Source organism: Balaenoptera physalus (genome assembly GCF_965194825.1).
Source record: "Balaenoptera physalus genome assembly, chromosome: 1".
In the NCBI taxonomy this organism is placed as follows: Eukaryota; Metazoa; Chordata; class Mammalia; order Artiodactyla; family Balaenopteridae; genus Balaenoptera; species Balaenoptera physalus.
The window spans coordinates 152,688,859-152,711,067 of record NC_138882.1 but is presented as its reverse complement, the minus strand read 5'-3'; the positions used below and the strand labels follow the sequence as shown (position 1 = coordinate 152,711,067).

The window sequence follows — 22,209 nt, the reverse complement described above, 5'->3', positions numbered from 1 at the left end:
GGGCTGTTTTGAGGAATGGAGATGAGCAATATTGAGAATTGAAAGTTTAGTTGATCAGGGTGATCAGTGCATAGAGCAAGAATTTGAGAATAAAGAGAAGGTTTCATACTAGAGAGGTAAGCAGAAACCAAATCAACAAAGCTGTGTTATAGAAGTATGGACTTTATCCTAAGGGCAATAGGATACCATTGAATGGTGTTAAGTATGAAAATAATATAATCAGATTTGTGTTTTTTAGTTGTGTAGAGAATAGGCTAGATGGACACAAAATGGGGGGCAGGGAGACCAGTTAGTTTTCTTACAAAAATCTGGGCAACAGAAAGATGTCAGTGGTGTGGCATATGGCCTGGGAATGTAGAGTAGTGGATGGATATGAGAGATTTAAAAGGCAAGATTGGCAATACTTGGTGTTAGAGTGAATGTAGAGGTGGGGGAGAAGGAGAGGAAGTATCTAGAATGATGCTTAAGTTTTAGGATTGGTGAGCCAGGTGGATTATGATACACAGACTAGTTAAGGAACTGGCTAGATAGATGAATTCCCAGGGTGCCAATCCATAAGGAGTACTAAATTGGCACTGGGAAGTTAATGAGATGAAAAAATGCGTTTACCGGAACTCTTTTCTTATTAGTAGAATACTGTATGTTGGGGGGAAAACTTTGGTAAGCTTCTAGAGGAGGTAAGACCCCCTCCCTCATCTAGCTTCTTGTTTGAATAATGAGATGTTTCCTAAACTGTACTCGAAGAAGCCCAAAGGCTGTTTTATTGAGTAGGATATGTAAATTTGGAACTGGAGCTAAATAATTCAGTAGAGGAGAAGCTGCCATCAGGGGTCTTCTTCTTTTGCCTGTTCGTCTTCTGGTTCTTACCCTTTTTTCTAGACTATTTATATAAGATCGGGTTGAAGAGTATCAAATTACTTACCTACTGTTGCATGTATCTATTGTTATGTAATAATTTACACCAAAACATAGTGGCTTACAACAACAATTTAATTCTGTCTTGTGGTTCTAGAGGTTGACTGGACTAGCTAAGAGGTTCTCTCTTAGGGTCTTCATGAAGTTGTAGGCACACAGTGGCTGAGGCTAGGGTCATCTTGAGGTTTGCTCATTCACATATGTGAAGGTTCATGGGCCAAATCACCTACATGTAGCCTTTCCCTGTGGTCTCTCTGGCATGATAACTGGATTCAAAGAGTGAGTGTCCCAAGAGAAACAGGCAGAAACTCTATTACCTTTTATGACCTAGTTTTAGAAGTTGTGTCCCTCCTGTTTTTCTCTATTAGTTGAAGTAGTCCTGAAGTTTTGCCCAGCTTTAGAGTAAGGGGACATAGTGTTTACCACTCTTGTAAGAAGATCATGTGGGATGGGAGGTACTGCAGCAGACATTTTGGGGTTTTTTGTTTGTTTGTTTGGCTGTGCTACATGGCTTGCGGGATCTTAGTTCCCTGACCAGGGATCGAACACAGGCCCTTGGCAGTGAAAGCGTGGAGTCTTAACCACTGGACCACCAGGGAATTCCTCATCTTTGGAAATATAATCTGCCTCACCTACCTTGAGATACCTGCCCAGACTAGGATAGAAAACCAAGAAAGAAGACTTTGGGATTTTGAAGCAATTTTGTATATATTGAGTTTAACTCTTTGTCACACTTCTTGGTGGAAATGCTATTAAGAAGTTTGCTTACTAAGCAGATACTGAATTTGTTCTGTGGTGAATAGTATTAATTAGAGATAAGACCGGAAACATTATTTAACTGAGAATATTTTCTAGTTTATTCTTTTTCTTTTTTTAAACCTGTGGCCAGGATTTTGGAAATTTTTACCTTAATAAATCTCTTCTGTTGTAAACAAACCCACATCAGAGATTCCTATAAATTGCTTGTATTTTATATTTTAAATATCTTTATTCTTGTCATTTTTCCTTATAGGTTTATTTTTTAAGAATATCTTGGTTTCTTAATTTTAGATGATTCTTCTTTCACTTTCCCCATATTATAATTAAAATTTTAACCGTCTTTGTACACCCCAGGGAGATAATCTTTTAAAATACTTGTCTTTCCTATTTCCTTCCTTTTTCAGTTTTCATATTTGAAAGTAAAAATTTAAGTAGCTTGGGTTTTTATTAATTGAAATTCATGGATGCTCAATACTCCTTTCTTTTATTAACAAATAATATACATTCATCCTAAGAAAAATTAGTACTATAGATAAGCTTGACTAAAATGTAAACCACCCAAACACTATTGAGACTCTCTATTATATTTTAGTGTATATATTTTTAAAGACTTTTAAGTCTTTCCCCAAATATGGAGTCTTACATTTGTACCATTTTGTAAACTGATACTTCCGTTTGACATTTAGATTTTTCTCACTATTAACTGTTTTAAACATCAATCTAACAGTTAACTTATTTTACATCTTTTGTATTTATCTAATTATTTCCTTAAGATAAATCTCCAGAAGGGTAATTATTATGTTAAAGGGCCTGTGTTTGAATAATAATAACATTTCCCAATTATTTAAATCCTTGTCACTTTTTCTCTCTCCTACTAGAAAATTTCTGTTTTTTGTTTCTCTCTTGTATTTGCTTACTGTCCTTCTCTCCTACAACACACACACGTTCACAAATATTTATTTCTTAGGGAAGAAGAAATCTTCATCATGAGGTTGATTACTTAAGTATGAACGTTATTAGTTTCATTCAGTTTACTTCTTCATGAGACATTTGTTGAACACTACGTGCTATACCCTGGCTTAAAGGCATGAAGACATAGCCCTGATCTCAGTGAACTCATGGTCCAATGGGGAAGACAAACAGGATTACCCATAATGTAAATTCATTTGGTCTCTGCTGCCATTAGTAGAGAGATGCATGACAGGCACATAAGGTGACTCTTTTAAAACAGTCTGTAGAGAATTGAGGAAGGCTTCGAGGTTGAGCTGAGAATGAGTTGAACCTTGGTAACGCAAGTTAGGCAAATAAAAAGTGGTTCAACATAGGTACAGAACACGCAATGATAGAGAAGCATGGCAGAGCATCTCACAAGAAATATTATTAGTTTAGTATGATTGGAGCTTTGGAAAGTAGTGGGAGAACAAGTTGGAAAACAAGTTCTGAAGGGATCTCTGTGCCATGCTAAAAAACTGCACTTCATTCTTGGGGGAAAGGAGGAAGGGGATCCATTTAGTTAGCTAGGCAAGCACAATCAGCTGGGTAGTATATGTAGTAGCAAATGACGACCCATTATTGTGACCTCCAGAGATATGTCCATTAAATAGGTGAGATGGGGAGCTATTTAAGGATTTTTAAGCAGAAGAATAACGTGATCTGATTTTCTTTTAGAAAGCTATTTTGGTAAGCCTACGAAAGGATATATTTTCTAGACCAAAGGAGACAGGGACATTAGTTTGGAAACTATATTGAACCAATCTGGGAGATAACTAATGAGGGCCTAAACTAAGGCAGATGTAGTAGAAATAAAAGGAGGGGGATAAAATTAGAAGCTATTTATTTGGAATCCTTGCCATGGGAGTGTGTTATATGCTATACTTGATGAAATCATTCCACATATTTTTAATACCTACTATACGACAAACACTGTGCTGAGGTATTGGGATAAAGGGATGAATAAAAAGGGTTTCCTGCCCTGCGTGGTTTATTATTTAGCGGCGTGCAACAGATTTATAAAGGGAGACGCTACCATGTAATGCGAAAAGTGTTGTTGATATAAATGTACTGTGAGAACATAGAGAACATAGTGATTAGTTGTTAATTTCACATTGGGAGGTGACATTGAGCAGAATATTGAAGGAGTTCTTTTTTTTCTGTGTATCTTGAACTGTATTTAAGGCATTTTATACTGTATTTTATGTTGTATATCTATCCATTTACTGAATTTCTTTTGTTCCTTCCAAAAAAGCAATTCCATAATGCCAAAAGTCAGTGCACTAATATTTGCATTATAGGGGTCCCAGAAGGAGAAGAGAGAGAGAAAGGGCCTGAGAACATATCTGAAAACATAGTAGCTGAAAACTTCCCTAACCTGGGAAAGGAAACAGTCACCCAAGTCCAAGAAGCACAGGGTCCCATACAGGATGAACCCAAAGAGGAACACACCAAGACACGTTGTAATTAAAATGACAAAGATAAAGAGAGAATATTAAAAGCAGCAAGAGAAAAGCAACAAATAACATACGAGGGAACTCCCAATAAGGCTATCAGTTTCAGCAGAAACTCTGTAGGCCACAGGAGAGTGGCACAATATATTCAAAGTGATGAAAGGGAAAAGCTTAAAATCAATAATACTCTACCCAGAGAGATCAAAGGCTTTACAGACAAGCAAAAGCTAAAAGGGTTCAGCACCACCAAACCAGCTTTACAACAAATGTTAAAGAAACTTCTCTAGGCAAAAAAGAAAAGGACATAATTAGAAACAAGAAAATTACAAAATGAAAAAAACTTACCAGCAAAGGCAAACATACGGTAAAGGTAGTATATCATCCACACACAAAGCTAGTCGGGAGGTTAAAAGACAAAAGTAGTAAAATCATGTATATCCTCAGTAAGCAGTTAAGGTATACACAAATCAATTAGATGTAAACCATGATATCAAAAACAGTAATTGTGAAGGGAGGAGAATACAAATGCACAGTTTTTACAGTGCATTTGAAATTAAGAGATCAGCCACTTAAAACAAGCATGTATATATAGACCACTATACAAAAACCTCATGGTAACCGTAAACCAAAAATCTATAATAGATACACACACAAAAAAGAAAAAGGAATTCAAACATAACACTAAAGATAGTTATCAAATCACAAGAGAAGAGAAGAAGAAAGTGAATAAATCCAAAAACGAATCCAAAACAACAAAATGACAACAAGAACATACATATCGATAATTACCTTAAATGTAAATGGACTAAATGCTCCAACCAAAATACATAGGCTGGCTGAATGGATACAAAAACAGGACTCATATATATGCTGCCTACAAAAGACTCCTTTCAGATCAAGAGACCCATACAGACTGAAAGTGAGGGGATGGAAAAAGGTGTTCCATGCCAATGGAAATCAGAAGAAAGCTGGAGTAGCAATACTTATATCAGACAAAAGAGACTTTAAAATAAAGACTATTACAAGAGACAAAGAAGAACACTTCATTAATGATCAAGGGATCAATCCAAGAAGAAGATATAACAATAGTAAATATATATGTACCCAACATAGGAGCACCTCAATATATAAGGCAAATATTAACAGACATAAAAGGGGAAATCGACAGTAACACAATAATAGTGGGGAACTTTAACATCCCACTTACATCAGTGGACAGATCATCCAGACAGAAAATCAGTAGGGAAACACAGGCCTTAAAATGACACGTTAGACCAAATGGACTTAATTGATATGTGTAGAGGATTCCATCTGAAAGCAGCAGAATATATATTCTTTTCAAGTGCACACGGAACATTCTGCAGGATAGATCACATGCTAGGCCATAAAACAAACCTTGGTCAATTTAAGAAAATTGAAATCATATCAAGCACCTCTTCCGACCACAATGCTCTGAGACTAGAAATCAACTACAAGAAAAAAACCATAAAAAACACAAACACATGGCGGCTAAACAATATGCTACTGAACAACCAATGGATCACTGAAGAAATCAAAGAGGAAATCAAAAAATACCTAGGGACAGATGAAAACACAGTGATCCAAAACCTATGAGACACAACAAAAGCAGTTCTGAGAAGGAAGTTTATAGTTATACAAGCTTACCTCAGGAAACAAGAAAAAAATCTCAAATAAACGACATACCATTACACCTAAAGCAACTAGGGAAAGAAGAATAAACAGAACCTGAAGTTAGTAGAATGAAAGAAATCATCAAGATCAGAACAGAAATAAATGAAATAGAGACTAAGAAAACACTAGAAAAGATCAATGAAACTAAAAGCTGGTTCTTTGAAAAGATAAACAGAATTGATAAACCTTTAGCCAGACGCAGGAAGAAAAAAAAGGGGGAGAGGGCCCAAATCAGTAGAATCAGAAATGAAAAAGGAGACGTTACAACCGACACCACAGAAATACAAAGGATCATAAGAGACTACTGTGAACAACTATATGCCAATAAAGTGGACAACCTAGAGGAAATGGGAAAATTCTTAGAAAGGTACAATCTCCCAAGACTGAACCAGGAAGAAATAGAAAATATGAACAGACCAATTGCCAGTACTGAAATTGGATCAGTAATTTTAAAACTCCCAACAAATGAAAGTCCAGAACCAGATGGCTTCACAGGTGAATTCTACCAAACATTTAGAGAAGAATTGACATCTCTCCTTCTGAAACTATTCCAAAAAATTGCAGAGGAAGGAACCCTTGCAAACTCATTCTATGAGGCCACCATCACCCTGATACCAAAATCAGACAAAGATATAAGAAAAAAAGAAAATTACAGGCCAATATCACTATGATGAACATAGATGCAAAAATCCTCAACAAAATTCTGGCAAACCAAATCCAACAATACATTAAAAGGATCATACACCATGATCAAGTGGGATTTATCCCAGTGATGCAAGGATTTTTTAATATCTGAAAATCAATCGGTGTAATACAACACATTAACAAATTGAAGAATAAAAAGCATATAATCATTTCAGTAGACACAGAAAGAGCTTTTGATAAAATTCAACATTCATTTGTGATAAAAACTCTCCAGAAACAGGCACAGAGGGAACATATCTCAACATAATAAAGTCAATATATGACAAACCCACAGCTAACATTATACTGAATGGTGAAAAGCTGAAAGCATTTCCTCTAAGATCAGAAACAAGATGAGGATGCCCAGTCTCGCCACTCTTATTCAACATAGTTTTGGAAGTCCTACCCACAGCAATCAGAGAAGAAAAAGAAGTAAAAGGAATAGAAAATGGAAAGAAAGACTTAAAACTGCCACTGTTTTCAGATGACATGATACTATACATAGAAAATCCTAAAAGCACCACCAGAAAACTACTAGAGGTGATGAATGAATTCAGTAAAGTTGCAGGATGCAAAATTAATACACAGAAATCTGTTGCATTTCTATACACTAACAGCAAAATAGCAGAAAGAAAAATTAAGGAAACAATCCCATTTATCATCACATCAAAGAGAATAAAATACCTAGGAATAAACCTCCCTAAGAGAGGCAAAAGACCTGTACTCCAAAAACTATTACAGTGCTGATGAAAGAAATTGAAGATATCATAAACAGATGGAAAGATATATTGTGTTCTGGGATTGGAAGAATCAGTATTGTTACAATCATCATACCACCCAAGGCAATCTACAGGTTCAGTGCAATCCCTATCAAAATACCAACGGCATTTTTCACAGAAGTAGAACAAATAATTTTAAAATTTGTATGGAAACACAAAAGAACCTGAGTAGTCAAACAATCTTGAGAAAGAAGAATGAAGCTGGAGGAATCAGTCTCCCTGACTTCAGACTATATACTACAAAGCTACAGTAATCGAAACAGTAGGCACTGGCACAAAAACAGACCTATAGATCAGTGGAACAAGATGGATAGCCCAGAAATAAACCCATGCAGTTATGGTCAGTTAATCTATGACAAAGGAGGCAAGAATGTACAGTGGAAAAGACAGTCTCTTCAATAAATGGTGCTGGGAATACTGGACAGCTACATGTAAAATAATGAAATTAGAACATTCACTAACACCATATACAAAAATAAACTTAAAATGGATTAAAGACCTAAATGCAAGACTGGTTACTATATAACTCCTAGAGGAAAACATAGGCAGAACACTCTTGGACATAAATCACAGCAATATTTTTTTTGGATGTCTCCTCAAGTAAAGGAAACAAAAGTAAGCAAATGGGATCTAATTAAACTTAAAAGCTTTGGCACAGCAAGGGAAACCACCAACAAAACGAAAAGACAGCCTACTGAATGGGAGAAATATAAACAGCTCATAGAACTCAACAGCAGAAAAACAAACAACCTGATTAAAAAATGGGCAGAAGAATTGAATAGACATTTTCCAAAGTGGAAATACAGATGGCCAACAGGCATATGAAAAGATTCTCAACATCACTAATCATCAGGGAAATGCAAATCAAGACCATAATGTGATATCACCTCACACTTGTCAGAATGACTATCATTGAAAAGAACACAAATAATATGTGTTGGAGAGGGTGTGGAGAAAAAGGAACCCTCCTACACTGTTGGTGGGAATGTAAATTGGTGCAGCCACTGTGGAAAACAGCATGGAGATTTCTCAAAGAACTAAAAATAAAACTTCCGTATGACTCAGCAGTTCTCCTAGTTATATATCTGAAAAAACCAAAAACACTAATTTGAAAAGATACATGCTCCCCAATGTTCACAGCAGTGTTATTTATAATTGCCAAGGTATGGAAGCAACCTAAGTGTCCAACAATAGATGAATGCATAAAGAAGATGTGGTATAGACATACAATGGAATACTACTTAGCCATAAAAAAGAATGAAATTTTGCCATTTACAGCAGCGTGGATGGACTTGGAGGGTGTTATGCTAAGTGAAATAAGTCAGACAGAGAAATACAGATATTATATGATATCACTTATATGTGGAATCTCAGAAATACAGCAGACTAGCAAATATAATGAAAAAGAAGCAGATTCCCAGATATAGAGAACAAACTTGTGGTTACCAGTGGGGAGAGAGACAGGGGAAATATAGGGGTCAGGGAGTGGGAGGTACATACTGTTGGCTGTAAGGTAGGCTCAAGGATGTATTGTACAACGCAGGGAATACAGCCGATAGTTTGTAATAACTGTAAATGGAAAGTAAACTTTAAAAATTGTATACAATTTTTTTAATTAAAAAAATTTAAAAATAAGCTATAAAAAAGGGAGAAAGTAAAGAAAGGTTTTAGAACAAAGAAGCTGTAAAGTGCTTGCCTGCAGAGGGAGACGTGATGAGAAGGAAGTCTGTACCCCCCCACAGAACCTTAGAGAGTCTTGTGGAGGCTCTAGGGATCTCTAAAGGCTTAGTTGAGGTGGGGTGTTGAAAACGGAGATTGTTTGGAAGTCTGTGCTACGAGTGGTTTAATTTTGTAGGTATTCTACCTTATCTTTTGTAGTCAAGTGACTTTCCTCATTGTCCTGCAGGAGACTAGAGGGTTGTTTTCTGGTAGAAATGAATTATGAAAGCTTTGAATTGAGGGATTCCAGGCATATCAGAAGGTGAAGATGAGATACAGGGTTGAAAGTAGATTAACTAAGGAAAATGTAGTGTGAAGTCATAAATGTGAAGTTGAGAGGAGTCACCATCTTTTGTGGTTCTCCTTTAGCCACATTTAAGCTGCTTAGGGGAATGTATGGAGTAGGTAGACAGTTGGATTTAACCAGGTTTGAGACTTTACCAGCTGAGGCTAGAAGGTCAAACGGATCTAATTCCAGAAGGAAAACCTATGATTTTTGAGACAGTTACATAATATTATTGGACTTGCCTCACATGTTAAAATAGACACACATACTCAGAATTTGAATTTGAATTTATAGAGTTTATTTATTTGTTTAAAAAACTCTTTAATTGGCTAGGTATTAGAGGTATTACTTTGACCTCATTCTCATTTTGACCTTGGAACTTCTATCCCATACAGCCCTTTCATACTTCTGATATGATTTAGTCCTTTATTTGATAGATGTTAAGTCTGTTTCTTAGCATCAACAGCACTTCTCATTTAGAGTATATAGCATGTACATGTTTTTTCAGGTTCTCAAGACAGGAAAATCTTTGATCAGTGATTTCCATTCCATATTTTTTATTGTTCTCTGAAAACTTGAATCTCCAGCCTTTTAGAATACTTGCTTATTATTTTAATAAGCACATCATTTTCACATCAGATAGTAGAATTACATTTGTAATAATGTCAGGAAACATTTTTTTTTAGTGCCTCAGTTTATCTTTAAAATTAAGTGATGTTTGGATTTCCCTGGTGGTCCAGTGGTTAGGACTTTGCCTTCCAATGCAGGGGGTGTGGGTTCAATCCCTGGTGGGGGAGCTAAGATCCCAGGCCAAAAAAACCTGAAACATTAAGCAGAAACAATATTGTAACAAATTCAATAAAGACTTTAAAAATGGTCCACATCAAAAACCAAATCTTAAAAAAAAAATTAAGTGATGTTCATTAGATCATGCCTGAGATACTCTCCTGTTTTGAAAATGCTGTGATTGTAGGTTAGATATTTTACACAGATAACATGAGATACTTAGTTTTATTCTGATTAGTTTCAACTGCTAATCCATTGCTTCTAAGCAGTGGAGGAGGGCTGAAATCATAAGGGACTCCATTTGGAGGAAAAACAGTTGTTTGGCAATAAAAAGTCTCAGCAGGAATCTTTTGAATCTCAATTTAAGAATTCTGTATGTATAGAAAAAAAAAATCACACTAACAGAGGCCATTCTTGTGAAGCAGCAATTTTGTTAGCTTTGGATTCTTGGAGGGCCTATTGAAATATAAATAAGTAGTATTTTTATGAATTAACAGAGTCATTGGATAGAAAGTGCCTCTACCTTTGATCTTTTACTTTGTATTACTCATTGAAAATAAGAAGTGTGCACAAATTCTTAACTGTTCATTGAAACGTTTAACTTTGGGCCTTCTTAGACAATATAATGTGTCTGCTGCTGCATTCCATGCTGGCCAGGTCTTTGAATCTGAAGGTATAATTGTAATTTATTGTTTAAGTCCCATAGCTTTTATTTGTCTGGCTATGATAGGTTGATATGAAGAACATCAGGGCTTATTGCTTTAGGAAATGTAATGAGCAATGTTGTTTTTTCTTTAGCATCAAACAGAGCATACTGAAACAGCAGGACCGGCTGGTGGTACAGCAAGCATCATGAGTAAGCACAGAGAAGTCTGTTCCTAATCACGTGTGTAAGGGAGAAAAGGTAAGAAAACCAATGATCTTGTTTCTCTTAAGAGAGATTGAACTTGAGAAAACAGATCTATAGAAAATAATGCTCACGTACATATATGCTGCTTGCTTCATTTATAACATTGTTCCTTATTAAATCAGGAATATTGTTTTTTTTTAAAAAAGATTTGACTTAAGTCCAGAAAAAAAGGATATTTTAAAATTCCTGTTGAATTACGTCAAAATGCTAATTTCTCTACTAGTACTTGGCTTCTCCCTTTTAGAGTCAACTTCTACCTTGAGCCTAGAAAGGTAATTTCAGCATGAAAAAGAACATGGACTTGAGCAATATTGTTAGGAGAAAATAGTGGTATATCTACCCAATTAATGTCATTAATATTTCTTAGTCAATCACGCAAGATCTAAGCAGTGAAATCTTATTTTAGAGTGAGGAATCAGAAATACAGATTCAATTATATTATTTTATTTTGTATGTTTAGACTAGCTGTGATGAGCAATCATCTCCAGCAGAAAATTAGAAGTATTTTATTAATTCTTGTAGAGCAAGACTCCTTAATCATTGACTTTTTCCTGACTAGGAATCTTCTTTGCTTTCTTTCAAGTGTTACGATTATTTAATGGGTAGAAAATGGTGGTGGGAGGGGAGGGTGTGTGAGTGAGATTGATTTCAGAAACTGATTTTGCCATTTACTCATGGAGTGTTGCATGCTCTGCTGAGTTCTCTGATTTTCCACGTAAGCTTCGAGGATAGAGGCCTGGGTCTTACAGTGTGTGGCAAGAGACTGAGTTCCTAAGCACTTAGCAGTAGTACCTTCCTCACCAGAACTTCTGGGTTTGCAGTTGGCAAGGTATTTCTCATCCCCTAGCTTTCTCACATGTGAGTGTGAGAGGGAATGCCTTTGACTGCCTTCATCTGGCAAAATCTTATTCTTCAGGCATCTCCTCTTTAGGAAGTTTTCAACCCACTGCAAAGATTATCAGTAATAATAAATAATAATTAGTCAGCAATAATAAGTTATTGGAGTATTTGTTACAGTAGCCCACCCTACCCCAAATAATATACTCCTGCCTCAGTCTGATTTGGATTTACTTCTTCTTTGGCTCCGTAGTACCCAGTGCATATATCATTTAGTACATACCACAGTGTTTCATATTTTAAGTTTACTCATCCATCTTCTATGAAACATTGGGCACCTTTAGGTCAAAGACATTGTCTTAGTTGTCATTGTAACGTAATGACTAAGACAGTGCGTGGTACATAGTAGATGCTCAATAATGTTTTATGTATGAATGCACACATGTTCATTGTAAGTAGTATATGGTATAAAGAGGAAGTAACAGTGAAGGAGATATACAAGGAACAATAAGATAAGTGCTGTAAAAGTCACACCCTTAAGACTGAGATTGAAGACAGTGTCTAAAAGGACTCTGGTCAGTAGAATAAAAAAGAAGAGATTCTCAGGAAGAAACTGTATTGAATTAAGTAATTATATTCCTCTTTGAGATGTACCATTGACCCTTGAACAACGTGCAGGTTAGGGGCACTGACTACTCTGTGCAGTGGAAAATCTGCATATAACTTATAATCAGCCCTCCAAATACGTGGTTCTTCCATATCCGAGGTTCTGCATCCATGGATTCAACCAACTGTGGATCATGTAGTACCGTAATATTTACTATGGAAAAAATCCGTATACATATAGACCCGTGCAGTTCAAACCCATGTTGTTCAAGGGTCAACTGTACATATATGATATTTAGTGACTTCTATTTTGAATAAGAGATGGATGCTTCTCTAAGGCAGGTAAAGAATCCTGACATAAGATTTAAATCCTCAGAGAGGGAACTTCCCTGGTAGCACAGTGGATAAGACTGCTCGCTCCCAATGCAGGGGGCCTGGGTTCGATCCCTGGTTGGGGAACTAGATCCTGCATGCATGCCGCAACTAAGAGTTCGCATGCCGCAACTAAGGAAGCCACGTGCTGCAACTAAGGAGCTGGCGAGCCACCACTAAGAAGCCTGCAAGCTGCAACTAAGGAGCCCACCTGCTGCAACTAAGATCCAGTGCAACCAAATAAGTAAATTAAAAAAAAAAAATTCTTGGAGAGGTCCAACTTTTACAGTGAGAAGACTGCTCCTCTCCCATGTCCTTGGGAGACCACAGGTTTTTCTTGGAAAATGAAACTAAGGAGGATCAAGACTTGGGGACATTAGACATAACAGATACCAAGGGATGAAGTAAAAGTAAAAAGCACTAAAGTAAAAGCAGGAGGATAAGGGGAAATCCTATATATTAAAGTGAGATCCTTCCCCTCACCCCTTCCTCTACTCTTGTTTCAGACGGTGATTACATCTCTGGTGTTACATCTCTACACCCCCTTACAGGAGATTATAAGACTCTTTTCTGGAGTCCAAAGAAAAGACCTACATATACTGACATTTGGAGGTCTCCCAGTGAAATAGCTGTGTTCCCACCCAATCACCATGCAGTGCAAGCCTCCCAGTTGAGAAGCCACACATGCAGAGCTTCCAGTTGGCTTTTTGTACTTCATTTGTTCAATGTTAGGCATTTGGGGAAAGCGTCCAATGTGAAGACAGAGATCAAAACACAGAACAGGAACTTGGAGGAAATAATATTGAAAACAGAAAGAGGTTTGGGGAAAAAGAAAAAAAAAACCAGACTAAATTATAGGTAATTAGAATGGTAAGAAAAAAATTATATCCATGAAATAAGCTCAAGATGTCATAAAAAGGATCAGAAAAAGAAAGTGCCCTGGATATTAAAAATATGATAGTTTTTGTGCATTTAATGTATTTTTTAAAAAACTATCTCAAGTTTATAGACAGTTTGCAAGTATAGTACAGAGGTCTTTTTTCTCTGAACCATTTGAGAGTAAGTTGCTAGCTGCATCCCCTACCACCTTTGAAACTGTGTTTCCTACAAAAAAGGACATTCTCCTACATAACCACAATACAGCCATCAAATCAGGGAATGAGCATTGATGCATTACCACCATCTAATTATCAGACCTTATTCAAGTTTTGCCAGATGTACAAATAATGTCCTTTATGTCAAGAGCACCGAGTTTAGAATCACATGTTGCATTTAGTTGGGAAACCAGCCAGTGTTCCATGCAGTTTCAATCCACCCTCCCCACTCTGTTTTGGGAGTAAACAAGGGTGTGTACGCTCCTCTTGGGCTTCCCACAGCCCTCCTGTTAGTCCCATCAGCCCTCCAACCAGCCAAGGGGAGTTGTCTTCCTGGTGTTGGACCCCAGGGCTGGGGCTCCCAATATGTGGCTGAAACTGCTCACTCCCCAGGGAGGTTCTCCACCCATGAAATCTCCCTCCTCTTCTGAGTCCCCTCCCAGGGGCACAGGTCCCAACCTGATCACTTTTCTTCCCTTCCTGCCTGATTCCACGTGGATCTTTCTTACAGCCTTGGTTGTATAAGGGTCTTTCTGCCAGTCTCCAGGTAGTTTTCAGTGAGAATTATTCCACATGTAGATGTATTTTTGATGTGTTTGTGCGGGGAGGTGAGTTCCACTGTTCTCCTACTCTGCCGTCTTGATCTCTCTTCAATAGACTTTATTTTTTTTAGAGCAGTTTTAGGTTCAGAAAAAAATTGAGCAAAAAGTACAAGGAGTTTCTATACACCTCCTGTCCCCGCTGCCCCCAGTCCTCCCACAGCCTCCCCTAGTATGGACATTGCTGTGTCCTTTTCATTGCAATCTGTCAGGGAGCATGGATTTTTGTTTGTCCTATTACTGATGGTGTTCACTTTGATCACTTGTGTAAGGTGGCATCTGCCAGGATTTGCCTCTGAAGTTACTCTTTTTTTTTTTTTTTGTAATTAGTAAGTATTTTTGTGGAGAGGAACTTTGAAACTATGTAAATATCCCATTCCTCATCACACTTGGAATTCATTCATTTATGTTGTAAAGACTCATGGCTTTCTGTTTTATCCAGTGGGTTATAATCTGTTGCTACCATTATTTGTTTTGATGCTCAAATTGTCTCTGATTTGGTCTGTGGAAGCTCCTTCAAGCTGGTTTCTTTTTTTTTTTCCTTTTTAAAAATTAATTAATTAATTAATTTTTGGCTGTGTTGGGTCTTCGTTTCTGTGCGAGGGCTTTCTCTAGTTGTGGCAAGTGGGGGCCACACTTCATCGTGGTGCGTGGGCCTCTCACTATCGCGGCCTCTCTTGTTGCGGAGCACAGGCTCGAGACGCGCAGGCTCAGTAGTTGTGGCTCACGGGCCTAGTTGCTCCGCGGCATGTGGGATCTTCCCAGACCAGGGCTCGAACCCGTGTCCCCTGCATTGGCAGGCAGATTCTCAACCACTGCGCCACCAGGGAAGCCCCAAGCTGGTTTCTTTGTCCTTTTGACATGTCCCCATCATTCTTGGATGCTTCCTTTATTTTTTTTTTTTTAATTGAAATGTAATTCACACACCATACCATAAAATTCACCCTTTTAAAATGTATAGTTCAATGGTTTTTATATATTTACAGAGTCTTGCAATCATCACCACTGTCTAATTCCAGAACATTTTTTCACCCCAAAGAGAAATCTTTAATCTGTTAGCAGTTACTCTCCATTTCCCTCCAGTTCCTCCCAGCTGCTGGCAACCCACTAATTTACTTTCTGTTTCTGTGCCTGTTTTGGACATTTCATATAAATGGAATCATGTAATCTGTAACTTTTTGTGTCTGCTTCTTTCAGTTACCATATTTTCAAGATTCATCCATGATGTAGCATATAGCAGTACTTTATCCATTTTAATTATCATATAATATTATATTTTGTCAATGTATAATACCACATTTTATTTATGCATTTATCAGTTGATAGATCTTTGGGTCGTTTTCATCTCTTGGTGTTATGAATAATGCTGCTGTGAGCATTCACGGATAAGTTTTTGTGTGAATATATGTTTTCATTTCTCTTGGGTATAAGCCTAGGAGTGGAATAGCTATGCCATGTGGTAACTCTTTTTAACTTTTTGAGGAACTGCCAAACTGTTTTCCAAGGTTGCCACACCATTTTACTTTCTTCCCAGCAATGTGCAATGGTTCATGTTTCCCTCCATCCTCATCAAAGTTCTTGTATTTTTTCTACTTCAGCTTTGGAATCAGCCATTTTTCCATGGAGCCCTTGTTCCTTATAGTGAATAACAATATTTATAAATCAAATCTGGTGCTAGGTATGCTCATTGCTACATGGAATTGAGCTGAGGATTTGCTGCTCCAAGATTCTTTGTGTGTAGCACTAGAGAATATATGTGTACACACACACACTTTTACATTTATAATATGTTTATTGCTATGTTCATTGAACACAAAACTATGTTTATTGCTATAAGTATGTTTATTGAAGTCCGTGAGTTCAAACTGATACCCCAGATTCCAAACCAACACTGCAGGGTTCTTTCCACTTTTCTCTTTCTCTGCATTTTAACCCCTTCTCCAACAGTGAGAAACCTTGCTCCCATTGCCCTTCATGTAGTCACTTATTTGATCCATCTTTCTACATGTAACCTATGTCCTATCACTCTCTTCTCCCCTTGCTCCTTCTAATCCTGCTCAGGCTCTGACCCGCCACCCTGGACTGCCCTCTTATATCTCCTCCTCACCCCTCCTGCATATGAATCCGTCTTACCCACTTGTGCTCTCTGTCTGCCAAACCATCCCCTTCATGTGGATGCCTTCCTCACCTCTCTTGGGCTCTAACACCCCGCACTGGGCTGTCCTGTGTAGGCAGTTTCCTTCCCCCTGGGGCTCTGACACATTATGCCGGGCCACCCCTACGCAAGGACATCTGCTTCACCACACTTGGGCTCTGACTCCCCCCTTACACAGATGCCCTCTTCATCTGCTCCCTGTTTATTGAATTTTTAATAATTTTTCCCTTTTATTTTAATTTTATCAGCTTTTTATTTTGAAGTAAATATAGACTCACAGGAAGTTGCAAAAATACTTTAGAAAGTTTCATTTACAGTTTTTCTCATTCGTTACATCTTACATAACTCGAGAAAATATAAAACCCAGGAAATTAATATTTTATTTGTCCATTCATCAGTTGATAGATATTTGGGTTGTTTCTACCTTTTAGCTGTTATGAATAATGCTGCTGTGAGCATATTCATGAGTGTATGTAGTTCTCTCCCATTTATCACAGGTAGATTTATGTAACCTCCATTGCAATTTAAGATACAGCACGATTCTATCACCACGGATATATCCCTTGTGCTACTCCTTTACAGTCACATGCACTCTTCTCTCCCCACTGTCCCATATTTAATGACTTCTTAAAATTAAAAACATTATTGCAAGTCACAGGAAGAGAAGAGCTGAGCAAGTGTAGAGATAAACCATGTTATGTTCATGAATGGGAAGACTTAGTTTCATTACCAATCCTGAGGGAGGAACAGGCTAGGACTTCTGATTTCTGAAAGTTGATTTTATTGGCACACTATTCCATCCTGCACCATTGCTGAGTCTTGGGGCCACTTGGGGCAGTTTTTTCTCCAGCTCCTGGCTTTATGCAGAGAGCCCAGTCTGGCCCTCTCTAATGCAGAAACTTCTAGAAGTTTATAGCACATAATTCCCATCCTACCTGCTAGCTTTCAAATCCCAGGTCTGAAGGTTGCTGTCTAGTTCTGTAACCTCTGTGAACTGCCACACTTCAGTTCTCACTCATCGCTGTGGCTTGATTTCTTCTTGGTTAATGGCATATTTCTCTTTCCTGTTTTTGAATTTCACTGTATAAACTCTTTAAAAATAATCTATTTTGTCTAGAATTTCTATATTCAAAGTGGGAAGGAATGCTTCCCACCACAAGCTCAGTACACTTTTTACCTTTTCTTTTAAAAAATTTCAAGTCTGTAGAAAAGTTGAAAGAATAGTACAGTGAAGACCCATATATCCTTCACCAGATTCATCAATTTTTACCATTTTGTCTCTTTCTCGAGCACCTCTCTCCTCTCCTCCTCTACCCTCGCCACTCACTCACACTCACATACTTTCTTCCTGAATTATTTGAAAGTTAGTTACGGATAACATAACACTTCTTCCCTAAATAGTTCAGCAGGCATCTCCTACGAGTAAGGACATTCGCATACAAAATTTTAAATACCATTATCACATCCAAAAAAATGATTATTAATTCATTGTAATACTAATGTATAGTTCAAATTCCCCTGATTATCCCTTAAATGTCTTTTTTTTTTTGCTGTGTATGGGTATTTGTGTATTATTGTCTTCTTTTTTTTAAATTAATTTGTTTATTTTTGGCTGCGCTGGGTCTTCGTTGCTGCGCTTGGGCTTTCTCTAGTTGCGGCGCTCGGGCTTTCTCTAGATGCAGCGAGCAGGGGCAACTCTTCATTGTGGTGTGCGGGCTTCTCATTGTGGTGGCTTCTCTTGTTGCGGAGCACGCACTCTAGGTGCGCGGGCTCAGCAGTTGTGGCTCGCGGGCTCTAGAGCGCAGGCTCAGTAGTTGTGGTGCATGGGCTTAGTTGCTCCACGGCATGTGGGGGTCTTCCTGGACCAGGGCTCTAACCCGTGGCCCCTGCACTAGCAGGCGGATTCTTAACCACTGTGCCGCCAGGGAGTCCCTATTTGTGTATTTTTCTTGATCTAGGATCCAGTTAGTGTTCATGCATAGCATTTGGTTGTTTAATCTCTTTAGTCTCTCTCAATTCAGAATGATCTTGTTTTTCATAACACCGAATTTTTTGAAGAGTCCAGGACAGCTGTCTTACAGAATGCCTCACATTCTAGATTTGTCTAATTGTTCATGATTCAATTCAGATTAAACAATTTGGAGAAGAATACCTGTAGGTGATGTTTTAAACTTATTGCATCACATCAGGAGATACATATTGTCAGCTTGTTAAACTTTTAGTGATGCTAAGCTTGATCATCTGGTTAAGGTAGTGATTACTGCATCTTTTCACTGTAAACATACATTTTCTCCTTTGGAATTAATAAGTCATCTGTGAAATGATATTTTGAGGCATTGTGAATATTTTCTTCCCCACTAACTGTTTACCTAAAGGCATCTGTTTTTGATGCTTGCCTGAATCAATAATTATAATTGAAGTTTAACACAACTTCTTGAGTGGCTGTTTATACTGTTCATTTATTCATTCCACAGGTGTTTATTGAATAGGTACCACATCAGGTTCTGTGGCAATCACATGGTGAACACAGTCTAGTGGGTGTCTTTGTGGTGTCTACAGTCTGGTGGGAGAGATTGACATTAATCAAATAATCACACCAATGTATGTTTATAGATTGTGATAATTATTATAAAGGGAAAAGTGGAGGTGCTGTGAGAGATTATAAGGGGAGATCACCTTTTTTAGGGGTTCAGGGAAGACTTCTTGTGAAAGTAATATTTGAGCTAAGAGCTAAAAGATGCAGAGTTATTTTGGCAAGGAGGGGGTGTATTGGAGACAGATAAAAGGTCTTGAAGAGGAAAAGGGCATGGTACATTGAAGAAATGTATATTCAAGTAGTGTTCCAGCACCAAGCATAACGTCTGCATGTAACAGGTGCTCAATAAATATGAGTGGAAGGGAGGATGGGGCTGAAAACTAGCCTATGTAATCACTGTTGTTAGGTTATTTATTTTATAATAAAATGATCAACTCCAAGGCTTAAAAACTTAAATAATTGCTTATGAAGCACTTGTCCTGTGCCAGGCAGTGTTTTAAATGTATTACCTATGTCAATTTATTTAATCTTTCGGTATATACTATTATTACTCAGTTTTATAGATGAAAATTAAGTCTCAGGTAAATAGATTAACTTCCCCAAAGTCATATAGTTAGTAACTGAATTAGGAACTAGGATTAGAACTTGGACTGTCGAGTCCTAGAGTTCATGTTCTTATCCATTATGCTACAGTTCTTCCCATTGCTTAAAGTATAAATAGTATCTTTCTCAGACTGGCATTCCAGGGCTTCCATAATATGATGCCTGTCTGCTTTTCCAGCTGTGTCCTGCTGTTACCCATGTAAATAAATCCTTGCTTCAATTTCACTGATCCCTCAATAATTGCCCATTCCTAGATCACTCCTTGCATGTCTCTCCCTGTTTGAAATTTCACTTCCGCATCTTCCTATCTGGGATATCTGTTAAAATTTTATCTGTCCTTCCAGACTCAGCTCAAATCCATAAATAATGCCTTTCTTGACCATCCAGACTCGTGATCTGGTCCATTTCTTGAACTTTTAAAATATTTATTTTATTTATTTATTTGGCTGCGTGGGTCTTAGTTGTGGCACGAGGGATCTTTAGTTGTGGCATGAGGGATCTTTAGTTGTGGCATGTGGGATCTCTTAGTTGTGGCATGTGGGATCTAGTTCCCTGACCGAGGATCGAACCTGGGCCCCCTGCATTGGGAGTGTGGAGTCTTAGCCACTGGACCACCAGGGAAGTTCCCATTTCTTGAACTTTTACAGTACTTATTCAGGTACACTTATCTGTTCATTTTATCTGACAGATTAATCACGTAGTACCTGTGTCTCTTGTGCTGTGTTGTTATTAAAATCATTTATTATTATTTAAATTTTCTTATTTAGCATTGTTTACCATTAAGTAAATGTTAAGATTCTTGATATTGGGATGATATCTGAGACTTCAGTTGATCCCAGTACCCTGCATACAGTAGATGCACTATAAATATGTTGATCTGATTGTTTGTTTACTAATATTTTACATATAATGACCATGAAATGCTAACTATTGTAGGTGTATATTAAATGTGCTAGATTGTGTGTTGTGAGAAATTTTATTCATCTCTTTGCATTGGACAGTCTAAATATGCAGTCTTTATTTAAAAAAATGGCCTGTATATGAACGTTTTTTGAACTGTAAGTCATTAGACACAAAAGACAGATTTAAGAAAAACCATTCATAGATTATGCAGCCTGTTTGTCTAACTAAACTTAAATTACCTAACAGGAGCCAATTAATAAATAGAAGTTGACCATGGTGATCATTTTGTAATTTATAGAAATATTGATAGTAAATTGCTATGTTGTACACTGGGAACTAACATAGTGTTGTAGGTCAGTTACACTTCAAAAACAACAAACAAACAAACAGAAAAAGGCACCAAATTTGTGGTTATCAGAGGCATAGGGTGGGAGGAGGGAGAATTAGATGAAGGTGGTCAAAAGGTAGAAACTTCCAGTTATAAGATAAATAAGTACTAGGGATGTAATATACAACATGATTAATATAATTAACGCTGTTGTATGTTATATATGAAAGTTGTTAAGTGAGTAAATCCTAAGAGTTTGCAACACAAGGATAAAATTTTTTTCTTTTATTTTGTATCTATACGAGATGATGGATGTTCACAATTCATTGTGGTAATCATTTCATGATGTATGTAAGTCAAATCTTATAACATTGTATTAGTTTAAGTTGCACAATGTAATGATTTAATATATGTGTATATTGTGAAATGATTACCACAGTAAGTTTACTTAACATCCATCACCTCACATAGTTATACATTTTTTTCCTTTGATGAGAGCTTTTAAGATTACCTCTCTTAGCTATTTTCAGATATATGATGCAGTATTGTTAACTATACCTACCATGCTGTACATTATATCCCTAGAACTTATTTATCTTATAATTGGAAGTTTGTAACTTTTGACCACCTTCACCTGTTTCCTTCATCCCTTATACCCTGCCTCTGGCAGCCCTGAATCTGTTCTCTGTTTCTATGAGTTTGGTTTTTTTGGAATCCACGTATAAGTGAGTTCATCTGGTATTTGTCTTTCTCTGTCTGACTTATTTCACTTAGCATAATGCCCTCAAGGTCCATCCATGGTGTCGAAAATGACAGGACTTCCTTTTAATGGCTGAATGATATTCTATCTTATACACATTCATGCACGCACACATGCACGCACAAACACACCACATTTTCTGTATCCATTCATCTTTTGATGGGTATTTCGGTTGTTTCCATGTCTTAGCTGTTGTAAATAATGCTGCAGTGAACATGGAGGTGCAGACTCTCCTCCAGATATTGATTTTCTTTCCTTTGGTTGTATACCTAGAAATGGAATTGCTGGGTTATATGGTAGTTATGTTTTAATTTTTTGAGGAACCTTCATACTGTTTTCTGTAGTGGCTGAATCAATTTACATTTTTACCAGTAGTGCACAAGGGTTCTCTTTTCTCAGCATTCTCTCCAGCACGTGTTATTTGTTTTCTTTTTGATGATAG

General features: G+C 37.3%; 1 protein-coding gene across 6 annotated transcripts in view; it reads left to right on the top strand.

The window, feature by feature from the left end:
- Window positions 1-22,209, top strand: part of ZFYVE9 (zinc finger FYVE-type containing 9) — a 189,701-nt gene that overhangs the window by 38,897 nt on the left and 128,595 nt on the right. For all 6 annotated transcript variants that reach the window (XM_082428846.1, XM_082428847.1, XM_082428848.1 and 3 more), the window contains exon 2: window positions 10,863-10,968. The gene's annotated coding sequence lies outside the window, so the exon portion shown is untranslated. The remainder of the gene's footprint in view (window positions 1-10,862; window positions 10,969-22,209) is intronic.